The 12263-nt window shown below is 51.1% G+C and overlaps 1 protein-coding gene across 3 annotated transcripts in view; it reads left to right on the top strand.

Annotated features, from left to right (window-relative positions):
• Positions 1-12263, top strand: part of GFRA1 (GDNF family receptor alpha 1) — a 188733-nt gene that overhangs the window by 129056 nt on the left and 47414 nt on the right. The window lies entirely within an intron of this gene.

Genomic DNA, 12263 nt, shown 5'->3' with positions numbered 1-12263 from the left:
TATTTTCCTGCAACATAGATTAGGTAGAGAGAAAGACAAGGTCTCTCCCCGCACGCTGCTCTCCTGTGCTCCCAACTGTCACTGTCAACAGTTTGATGTGTGTCCTTCCTGTGTTTAGCATTGAATTCAGTTGCTGATCGAAGCAAGTAGATTTTGATAAGAAGAGACTTAAGTCTTTGCAGCCTGAGGCAGTGCTGGTGCTCCATTCAAATGTGAAGGCTGGGTCCAGGGTTGGAGGTTCAGAGGCATCACAATGACAACACCTGGACTTTGTCCCCAGGGTAGAGCCAGGCCCTTCAAACCCCGTCTCTGACAGCGTGCTGTGCACCCAGTAAGTACTCGTGGTGCACAGGTAGATGAATGTGAATATGTGCTTGTTTTCCTACAGATGCCCTATTTTTAAAAAGCAGGGGGAAAAAAAGTCAGGTTAGCTGAGTTTCTGGTGAATTTAAGTGGAGTTTGTTTTGGTTGAATGGAATCCCTATCTTTCCTTATGCTGGCTCTAGGAATGACCAAAGAACTATCAAAGTAGAGCCCTCTCATGCTGAAGAGTTTCTGAGAGTAATGTCTCTTCACTTTTTTTTTTTTAAGTTAGGAGCAGGTGACCTGCTATAGAAGGAAAAGCTCAGGTGGCCCAAGCAGGTCTTGGGAGGAGTTGGGTGTTCCTGCAGTGCCGACTCTCCAAGAACTCTTTTTCACTCCCACACCCCCATTCCACTGACACCCTCTTAGCTGCAGGGTCGGATCGGGGATGTCTGTGCTAGAAGGGGCCGGAGGGACCTCCATACAGTTACTGCCTGGGAAGCCGGTCAGCCAGGGAGTCCAGCGCGCCCTGCCGCAGGTGGATGCAGGGAGGGGCAGGACACAGGCGAGCATGTGCAGGGACATCGCTCGGGGTGCAGGATGTTTGGGCACAGAGATTCTGAAGACCCCTCCCCTGAAGACCCCTGAATCTGAAACCCAAGTTCTTGGGCCCCTTCAGTCTTTGAAAAGAAGGGGGGTCCCTCTTACAGTGGCAGGGCTGGGTTTCTGGGGTTCTTCTTGACTTGAAGCCAGACAACGGTAGCTCCTCCCTGTCTCTGCCTTCAGATCTTACCCTGCTCACCGAGAGGTCCAAGCTAGGAGGCAGCTGTACAGGGAGCAGTGAGCGAGCCTTCCACCCCCAGGGAATGGCTGGGGGGTGGAGGGGGGCAGCCGATATGGAGCCTTCTCCTCTCACTCACAACGGTCATCATGCACAGGAGGTCCAGAGGTGGTCCCTGACTTGCCCTACCCGACTGAAAGCCCTCCCCGAGTGGTTCATCGGCAGTACCTGGTCCGCTCTCCTAAAGAGAGAGAATCCATACAGGGTTGGTGTCAATACGTCAAGTCAGATTGCCTTCCTGCTAAGCGCTCGTGAGAGATAACTGGGAGTTTGGGGACTTAGGGTGCTCTGGGAGGTGGCAGGAGGACCCTGCAGACAACAGGATGATCTGGGAGCTGTTTAGGGACTCAGACTGACCAGGTAGGAAGGCGCCAAGAATGCTCTGTGTCGAGACAGCCCCAGGGGCATAGAGTGGCCTCCGCTGATGGGGCAGAAATGAACAAGGGGCGGCCCTCGCCTCATAACTGATTATGCCTGGTTGCCCCAAGGCCGGGACGTGAACATGGCCACCACGCACAGGGGCGGGGGTCAGCTGGACTGGCAGGTCAGCTGAAGGTGATCTTTGCCCCTTATTCCTGGCTGCAGGCACAACTCAGAAGCTGTTTGGGAAGCCAGACTGTCCAGGGGCCCTACCGAGTGCAGTTTGTCTCGGTGTGATTGAAGGGCTTTTTCCCCCCTATCTTGAGAAGTTGAATCAATGACTTCCCCTGGTCTTACTTGTCGTTATTTAACCCGTGTTCTTTCCAGAGCCTGGACTTACTTCTCATGATGACCCCTCTCCCTGTCAGATGTGGTGAATGTAATTTAAGCTGCCAGGCAGTCTAGCGGTGTTTTCTTTGATCAGATTTTATTCATCTTGTCTTTAATGTTATGCCTTTTATTCCATCCCGCCTCGGTCCACCTTGGTGAGGCCCGTGGTGGTACCCAGAGCAGCAGCTGGCACCAGCTAGGGCTGGGGCTTCTGTGGGTTTTACATCCCAGCTGCCCCCACCTATCCCCATCCAGAGGGCAGGGGCGTGGCTGGTGGGGTGACGTCAGGCTTAATTTGCTCTCCTCAAAGCAGAAGGGACCACAAGAGGGAAAACCGTTCCCTAAAAACCACACTCTTCGAAAGCTCGCGCTTTCAGATGCTCCATTTCCATCTCCGCATCAGCAACTATCAAAGAGCTGCTCAAGTTCATTAAAACCTCCCCGCACTTAGCGTGTTCTGAACTCTCAGCACACGGGTTTGCTCCCCCCAGGGTCCGGCGGGACCTCCGCACAGAACCTGTCTCTCTCCTGCCTGGAGCCTTCAAACAGAGGAGATGCAACTTTAGCTTTTTCCTTTTGACTTTGTTTTTCTTTCTCTGTTCCCTTTTAGGAAAGCTGACAGGTTCCTCTCCTCTTGGCGGGGGAGGGGGGTGTTTGGGGGAGAGGCGAGAGCCTGGCGGTTGGGGAACTCAAAGCTTGTCTGGAGAAAAGCAGACGCGGAGGTATTATCAGAAGGGTGTGATGAAATGTAAAAGCCGCCCATTCTTCCCCTGAAGCTGAGTTGTCTCCCTTGCCAGTTTTCTTCTGGTTGTTGCTCTCTCAGTACCTGGAGAGATGTCACGACAGGGTTTGGCCGTAAAGAAAGCAGAAACCTTTATTCCTGATACACATTGTTATATATACATAATTTAAAAGTCTGCCTCTCCTCTTTCCCCCCACACTCTGATCCCCAAAATAAGCTCAATGCTCGAGCACCAGCTCAGAGTACTGCAAATATATATGTTCATATCTCTCTAATTTTTCTAATTAATCATTAAGGAGTCTCAGCTATTTTTATTATTATTATTATCAGAATGTCTAACACAAGCATACCCCTTCCTGTTTTTATCTAAGAATTACAGGGTTATATTCCACAACCCATTAATGGTGCTTCCAATGCCAAGCAAAGAGGGATGTGAAGCTACTGGTCAGCCCACCTGCCTGTGGCTTTAGCTGCTGCCAGGTGGTGTCGCTGTTGGGAGCAGCCTGGAGGATGCTGTGGTGGTTCAGTGGCTGAACCCTTCTTGGCCATGTTGGCATTTGCAAGAGAGGTGCTGCATCCTTGGACTCCAGAGTCACAACTCTCAGGCCACCCTCAGTGGGTAGCCACTGTTTCCCAAAGTAGACCATATTGCCCTGGGGTCTGGTGCTAAGGGGTTCCAATCAGAACAGCCCTCCAACTTGAAGACATTGTACCCCAAGCTCTCCCCTTCCTAGCACGAGGGCATCATCTAGGTGGGATTGAGTAAGGTATTTGTTTGTCCTCCCTCCCTCCCTCCCTCCCTCCCTCCCTCCCTCCCTTCTTTCATCTCACTTAATGTGAGATCTACCCTTAGCAGATTTGTAAGTGCACAATACAGTATTGTTATCTATAGATACAATGTTGTACAGCAGAACTGTAGACCTTACCTTTCATAACTGAAACTAGATACCCATTGATCAGCAACTCTCCGCTTTCCCCTCCTCTTAGCACCTCGCACCCACAATTCTTTCTCTGCTGCCATGACTTTGACCGTTCTAGATACTTCATATAAGTGGAGCCATGTATTATTATTATTCCTTCTGTGACTGGCTGGTTTTACCCAGCGTAGTCTACAGGTGCATCCATGTTGTTGCATATAGCAGGATGTCCTTCTGTTTTAAGGCTACAATATAGCTCGGTCAAGGATATCTCATTTCTTCTAGAAAGAGTCTGATGACCTGAACTTCAAAAGGGAAGGACTCAGGCCTGACCAGGCGGTGGCGCAGTGGATAGAGAGTCGGACTGGGATGCGGAGGACCCAGGTTCAAAACCTCGAGGTTGCCAGCTTGAGCACGGGCTCACCAGCTTGAGTGCGGGGTCAATGGCTTGAGTGTGGGATCATGGACATGACCCCATGGTCGTTGGCTTGAGCCCAAAGGTTGCTGGCTTGAAGCCCAAGGTCGCTGGCTTGAGCAAGGGGTCACTCACTCTGCTGTAACCTTGGTCAAGGTACATATGAGAAAGTAATCAATGAACAACAAAGGTGACATAAAGAAGAATTGATGCTTCTCATCTCTCTTCGTTCATGTCTTCTGTCCCTATCTGTCCCTTTCTCTGACTCTCTGTCTCCGTCAAAAACAAAAAATAAACAAACAAAAACAAAAGGGAAGGGCTCAGGGCTTGTGTGTCCTCTGTCCCTGAGGTTTTCCTGGCCCTGCTGGAGATGTACTGACTCTGATACCCAGCCTCTGTGTCCCCATAGTTTCCAAGGGTGGTGGCTTTGATCAAATCACCAAATATGTGGTTCTACCTTCCCCTGGGGACTGAGGGTGCTATAATCATATCCTGAACATCTGTGAGGTTATTTTTCCGATTTCTTTATTTTTATTTTTTTTAAGTGAGAAGTGGGGAGGCAGAGAGACAGACTATTACATGTTCCCTGACCAGAATCCACCCAACAAGCCCCCTATGGGGCAATATTCTGCCCATCTGGAGCTGTTGCTCTGTTGCTCAGCAGTTGAACTATTTTAGTGCCTGAGGCAAGGCCATGGAGCCATCCTCAGCATCTGGGGCTGACGTGCTCCAACCCAGCCATGGCTGCAGGAGGGGAAGAGAGAGATAGTGAGAGAGAATGAAGAGGGGAAGAGGTGGAGAAGCAGATGGATGCTTCTCCTGTGTGCTCTGACCAGGAATCGAACCTGGGACTCCTACATGCTGGGCCAGTGCTCTACCACTGAGCCAAGCAGCCAGGGAGCTTTTTGGGGTTTTTTGTTGTTGTTTATTTGTTTGTTTTAGCAGAACCAAGAAGGTCTTCCTTGGCATAGCTCCAAAAGAAAAGCATGTGTAATTTCCAGAATTCTGCCCTAGCAAGCACCACATTTTCCTCTCTGAGGCTGACCTTTTATCCTTAGAGGATATGTGTTGTTGTTAATTTGTCACCCAGGACAACTTGGGACATGTGTCACAAAACATGCAGCACATTTCTGCTCCAGTCACTTCCTTGGCCTGCCAGTGTTAGGGTAGCTTTAGAAGGTGAGGGATGTGTTTGATTGGCCTGGGATCAGCGCCCTTTCGCACAGTAGACTGTGGGTGTCGGAGGTCAAGGCCATCCTCCTCTGCTTGGCTACGTTCCTGAACTGGAAACTGGATTCTGCATCGCTCTGTTCGGGCTTGTGTCGACACGCAGCAAGCACGGGAGAAAATGTCTCAGAGGATAATTAATGCCTAAAACTAGATGGGGAGATTAATTTGACACTTAATTTTATTTTACACTGATTCATTCACAAGTGGAAATCAGCAATTAGACAATGCAAACTTTTGAACCATGGAAAGAAAGTTTCAGGAATATGAGAAAATACAAGGAAAACATTTTCCAGTTCATTTGAGCAGTTTGCATTTTGAATGATTACATAGGTGTCTTTAGCAATGTGCTCAGTGTGCCGAAAGGCCCGTGTTTTTAATGCGTTCCACCTGTGTGAGCTGCCTGCCACCCGGTCTCTGCTGTAGGCCTCCGGGACTCCTGCAGGGGGTTCCCTTACCTAGGTCCCAAGAGAAGAGCACGGGTGACGTCTGACACCTCTGCTTCTGCCTCTTCCTTGACCCGAGCAGGTGGGAGGAGCACCCTTCTTGTTGCCTCTTCCAGGTCTCCAACCCCAGCCCGTGGGTTGAGATGGGACGTGTGTGGCCACTTAGCACCAGCTAAGCAGCGTAGGATGGAGCTCGCCATAACCTGAGCCGTGAATCAGGCGGAGAGCCTGCTACAACTTGCTTTGTCTTCTGGCCTCCCATCTCTTTCCTTATCTCTTCTTTGGCAGAGGCCAGTGTAAAACCATTTGTCTGTTCCTGTTGGAGCTTGTCACTTACAAAACACTCCTCTGGATTTACTCCAGAGACTCTCTCCAGCCGGCCCCTTCCCTGCGCTGGCCCTCGCTCAGTCTCGGCCTCCTTTTCCTGGCTCCTTCCCTCACCTGCCGTCTCCTCAGCAGACTCACACTCGCAGTGTACGGTCCTGAGACAGAAAGAATCAGACTCCTTTTCTCTGCACTGATGCATTCTACAGATGAGCTCCACGTGGACAGATGGAGCCTTGGCCCAGATCTGTGTCACTGCCTTTTAGCATGGAAGTGGATGGGAGAGGCGTGGTTTGAATCCAGGAAGCCCAAGCAGAGCGCCCCGTGTTTCTTTGTGGGGAGGAGGTATCCTCAGGAGCCTGACTCAGACCCGGCCTCAGGGACTGAGAAGCAGGGAAAGCCAAGTGGAAGGAGGGTGCTCCGCTTTGGGGGGTTGGATGTGAGAGCTCAGAGACTGTCCCGGAGTCAGAGGGAGAGAAATTGGTGTACTATACCAAGGCAAGATGTTGGAGGCCTCCGGCGCTACAATGAGGTGTTAGATTATGTCCATCAAAAGTTTGTAAGGGAAGACAGACTCGATCAGCTGGGCCTCGGAGGGGGTGAGGCCAGGAGGCCGGATGACCGCGGTGGACCAGACGAGCGAGGCGACCAGGAGACCTGGGTGAAAGTTGGGCAGCTGGCTAGGCACCATAGAGGGGAGAACTTGGGAATTTGTTGAATGCCAGCACAGACAGAGGATGACGTGGACCTCTGTGGTCTGAAACCTGGCGGACGATGGTGTTTGGAGCCAGCGTGGGGAACAGAGGAGAGAGGGACAGATTCGTCTCTTGCCTTGGAGGAGGGAGAGAAGACCGTGAATTGTTTTGGCTGTGCTGTGTTTGAAGGGTGTGTTCATTGGGACTCTTTTGATCCGTGATAGAAACCTAGGGTAAGCTCACCAGAGCTAAAGCGGGGCTTTGTTCACTGTTGGGACTGGGAGGGAGGGGAGTTGGACGCGGCCGGGACCGAGGGCTCCAGGCACTGTCGCAACATTCTCACCTCTCCGCTCCCCTCTAGTTGTCTCCTCCCTTCTCATGGACTATTTCTGAGTCAGTGCTTCTGCCAGTAGCTCCGTGAACATCTGATCACCTCGTGATCAAAGAGATAGAGACTCATTCCCTACTGACACCGTCAGACAAACCCCAGTTAAAGACTTTGATCGGCTTGGCTTAGATTATGCGCCCATCCGTGGACCAGCCCCTGAAGCCAAGGCAGACTGTCATATGGCTCAGTTGAATCCAAAGTCAGCAGTCTAATACCAGAGGCAGGAAGGAGTATTGGGCTCAGAAGAACAAGGCTTTGTGTTCAGTGCATAAGGATGTCCACATGAAGATGGACGGCTCGTACAGCCAGGCACCAGGAGGTGAAGGACAGTGCTTTGAGTGGCCCCAAGTCCTGAGATGAACTGCCCCCTGCCCTTACCTATCTGCCTCTGCTCCAGCGTCCAGCCTCTGCTCCCTCTGCTTCAGCCACATTGGTCCCCAGTGCACCAGACGTGTCCTGTCTCCATGCCTTTGCTCTAGCTGTTCTCTGTGCTGGAACCACTCTTTCCTCAGATGCTCCAGGAAAAACTCCCTCACCTCCAAGTCTCCTTAAGTCTTACCCTACTGAGGCTGATACTGGTCACCCCATTTAGTACCTGCACACTCCCAGTCCACCTGCCCGACTCATTTTTTTTTTCAAAGCACTTATGACCTGCTAACACACTTCATAATCTACTTACCGTATTTGTATTATTGTTTCTTTTCTTCCCTGTCCTGTACGTTTCATAGTCAGAGTTCTCTTATCTGTGATATATTTCAAGTGCCCAAAACTGTGCCCAGACAATATTCTTCACTTATTAAATGTTTCCTGAATGAGTGACAGACAATATTCTTTACTTACTAAATGTTTCCTGAATGAGTAAATGAATGAATCAATGGAACATGAATGGATCTCAGAGAAGGGGCTGGGAGATAGGGGTAGATTTTAGAACCATCAACACAGAAGTTGTTGGAGATGTATGTTAGGATTTATTCCCCAGGGAAAGTGGGTGGAGAAGAGAAATAAGCCAGAGACTGAACCCTTGGGAACACGAGGTTTATGATAGGTTTATGATGAAAGTGTCCGAAGAGGACTTTAGAGAGGTAGGAAGTTGGAGCGTTTGAGAACCAAGCAAAGACCTCAACCAAGCTGACAGGGAACAGAATCTTAGGATTAAAGGGTGGTAGGCATCAGTATTAATCACTCTAAGGGCAGGCGGAGGAGAAGAATGCAGTGTGACACAGGATTTAACACCCTGGAAATCTAACCATCCATCCATTCCTCCCTCTCTCTGTCCCTCCCTCCCTCCCTCCTTCCCTACCTCCCTCCCTCACTCCGTCTGTCCCTCCCTCCCTCTATCAGCTGGCCTGCTGTCACTATGCCAGGAATAAAGAGCTGGCTTCTCACCTATAGTGCAGAGAGAAAGGCAGGCACACACACACAGTCACGACAGCATGGAGTGGCGGTCTGTGGTCAGGAAGGTACAGAGTGCTTTGGGAGAACAGCCAGCGCAGCCTGGTGGGCCAGCAGGCTTCCTGGATGAGCGGTCACCTGAGCTGGGCAGGAAGGATGAGCGACAAGGGAGAGAGCAGTACCAGGACAGAAGCCTGAGACTGTGGGTTAGATGGATGTGTAGGAGGGGAGACAATAGCCCATGTGTTGGGCTTTGATGATGAGCAGCGCTGGGCGATGCAGCTCAAAGATGTCATCCCGTTGTCAGCCCTGACACTGTGCAGAGATGACAGTGGGGTGACGAGCCCAGCGGTGCCCAGAGCCCATGTGGAGGATTTGGGAATCCACCTGGTCTTGCTAACTCCGAAACGTGGTTTCTGTCTTGTCTTTCGTGACAAGAATACAATGTTCTTACACGGTTCTGCCTTCCTGCCTTTAGTTCCAGACAGGCAGAACAGTAATCCTGGCCAGGCTTTGAATCCAGGTGTTCCTTAAGGCTCAGGGGCCAAGACAGCATCCACTTCAAAGACAGTTTCCACAGACTGCTGGGACACAGTGTCCATCAGAGCCTCTTAGCATCATTTAAAAGGAAAAAACTACGCAGGTAATAGGTGCTTGTTAAGTTCTTACTCTAATTTCCTTTTGAGCCCTCATGCAGGGGTCCCCAAACTTTTTACACAGGGGCCAGTTCACTGTCCCTCAGACTGCTGGAGGGCTGCCACATACAGTGCTCCTCTCACTGACCACCAATGAAAGAGGTGCCCCTTCCGGAAGTGCGGCGGGGGCCCGATAAATGGCCTCAGGTGGCCGCATGCGGCCCGCGGGGGCCGTAGTTTGGGGACGCCTGTAAAGGGTGTCTCTGTGATAGCTCAGTGATTGCAAGAGTTGTTTCGACAAATAGGGCAAAGTCCACTCAGACCCCAGGGTTTTTATTATTATTATTATTATTATTATTATTATTATTATTAATGATGAACTCAATCACATTCATTGAACACAGGCTGTCTGATCCCAGGGTCCTAGAAGTGTAAGTCGGGTGCCCGTTTCCCAGAAGCCCCGCCTCCTGGTTGGACTCCATAACTCCCTGCTGCACTCCCTCTGACCTGGAGGTTGGCGGATATCAGGGACCTGGCAGTGTATCTCACGGGAGATGAATTCTTTGTTGTCCCCCAGTGGCAACCAGCTGTAAATAATCCGTAGTTCTGCCCCAGTTTGGGGTCATCCAGGTGTTTGCCTCCTACCTTCTGTTTGCCCTGTGGCCAGTTCGCCACCCCAGGAAAGCCTCCGTTGTTGGGTGGACTGCATCTCGGGTGCAGTGCTGATAGAAGACGCGATGGGGGAGAGACCTGGAATCATTCCCAGAAGTGAAGTGGGGGTGGTTGGGGGACTTAAACGGGGTCTCTGGGACCCTAGACCCAGACCACCTAGTGTAAGATCGCGTGCAGCTGGGAGAGAGACCCCGGTTGGTCCCCTCCTCTGTTCCGTACAACCTGGTCCTCTTCAAAGGGGACCTTCCTGCTCTGCCCAGCGGCTGTTTCATGTACTTGGACCCATGAAGTTCACAGGCAGGGAAAACTAGCTGCTTCTTCAGGTCTGGACCTAAACACAGATTTTACAATCTCTTTTTCTCTTAATTCCAAGGGAAGTGGATGCTTCCATTTCATTCAACTCAAATGTGTTCAGTCCACTGAGCAAGGAATGGGTCAAAAGAATGGGGAAAAGGGAACCCCAGTATTCCTGAGAGGCTGTCTCCTCATCTGGACGACAGCCTGTGGCATTCAGGCGCGTCCCACGTTGGCCAGCATCGGAGCCTGCGACCCAGAGGAGTCTCACTTTTGTGCAGGGAAATCGGCCGGCGCTCTCATGTATAATCAATGCCCGGGTCTCACAGCTAAGCGTGAAGCTCTGTTCCACCCAGGGAGACCCCAGACTCCCACCCAGGCATCACCCCCAAATTTAGTTATCCTGCAGTCAGTCCTGTTGGCATTTCCATTTCAATGGGCACTTCCAACTCAGTGAATGGGAAATTGCTCTGTAATTTTCAAAAGCAATTAATTATGCAGAAAATGTGGCATCCAAGAAAAACAAGAATTTAAAAGAACCATCAATGTGAAAAGTACCACACTGGAGTTGGGATTTTTTTATTTATATTTTTTTCCTTCTCCAGTCACTGTCAGTGTGTTGGGTGAGGGAGGCAGACCCGGGCTGGCATCCCGGTCCGGCTAGTTCTAGGATGTGGGCAGCTGGAGACTTCAGCCTCTCATCTATAAATGGAGGTGATGGCTCTGTCTTCGCAAGGCAGCTGGGAGGAAAAAATTAAGTCTGTGCAAATGTATTTGCACTGTGCCTGCCATCCAACACAGGAAACATTCAGTCTGTTCCCCTTTCTCCCTCACTCTTTCCACGTGTTTTTTATCCTAGAGGACAAAGAAAGCTTAAGATTCCAAATGTAACATTTTCTCCCCCAGTTGCAAGCAGAGACCTTCAGTGTGAGGATTGTGGGCGGAGGGGCGCGGGCTCCTACTGCTTCTCACTTGTACGCACCCACGGCTGTAAGCGGTGGAAATGTCAACCCGCGATGCGAGGCTGTGTTGCTAAGCTTTACACATCAGCATCTTTTTTGTACCATTAGGGAAAGCCGGGGGACGGAGGCGGGGGCTGACAAAGTCCAGAGGTGTTTGGAGCCTGTGTCATCCCAGGAACATTCCTGTCTGGAATAGACAATTATTGACACATAGAGATGCACACAGGAAAGCGTGAATGGAGCTGGCCACGAGATTGTGGAGCCTGGAGTTCTAGATTCACTATTGTTTAAACTGAATAGGCCAGTGGTGGGCGGGGGACTGGGGCGGGGGACCACTGGCAGCCTCCCAGGGCATGTGCTGGTAGTGTCCCGGGGTCACCGTGAATAGAGGCTTCTTAGAGGTGCTTGGGTCTGAGTCAGTGATGGGAGCTGCCCAGCAAAGGGTGGTCACTGACTCAGTGCCACTGAATTGGCACCTTCCTCCCTTCTGGGAGGCTCTGTGCTGTGAATCACCCCGTCAATCACCCTGTCAGGAAGCGGGCTGCAACCGGGGACAGAGTGGCTCATTGTACAGGACTCAGGAGCCCCAAATCCGCAGAGCCAGGGGCATCGTGGCAGCAACGTGGGGATGACGGTGACGGTGATGAAGATGATGATGAGGACAGCAACATTTGCCGTTTGTCAGGCCCTGTGCTGGGCACTTTCCAGCAATCCTGGAAGTGGGGGCTGTCATTAGCCTCCCCATTTCACCGATGACGTGGTGCGACCTTGAGCAACTTCTGCAGGCGCCCAAGTGACGCCCCTGGAATTACAACTCAGAGGGCCTGTCGGGCTGCAGAACCCAGGTCCTGTACGCTGGGCCGCCCGCTTCCAAGACAAAGTAGGCACAGCTTGCTGACCACCCAGCGTGATTTTCCGAAGACACTCTGGGTGTATGGAATTGGATTCTGGAGGGGACTTTGTTTTTACTTTTATTTGTTTACTTCTTTATTATTTATTTTAATTTTATTTTGTATGTATTTAGTGAGAGGATAAGGAGGCAGAGACAGACTCCTGCATGCACCCCAACTGGGATCCACCCAGCAAGCCCACTAGGGGGCAATGGTCTACACATCTGGGGCCCTTGATCCATTACAAACTGAGCCATTTTTTAGCGCCTGAGGCAGAGGTCATGGAACCATTCTCAGTGCCTGGGGCCAACTCACTCTAACTTGAGCCATGGCTACAGGAGGAGAAGAGAGAAAGAGAGAGAAAAGCAAG

The sequence above is a fragment of the Saccopteryx bilineata genome, chromosome 7, assembly GCF_036850765.1.
Source record: "Saccopteryx bilineata isolate mSacBil1 chromosome 7, mSacBil1_pri_phased_curated, whole genome shotgun sequence".
Taxonomy (NCBI): Eukaryota; Metazoa; Chordata; class Mammalia; order Chiroptera; family Emballonuridae; genus Saccopteryx; species Saccopteryx bilineata.
The sequence above is the reverse complement of the archived record's forward strand: the minus strand, read 5'-3'. Positions and strand labels throughout refer to the sequence as shown.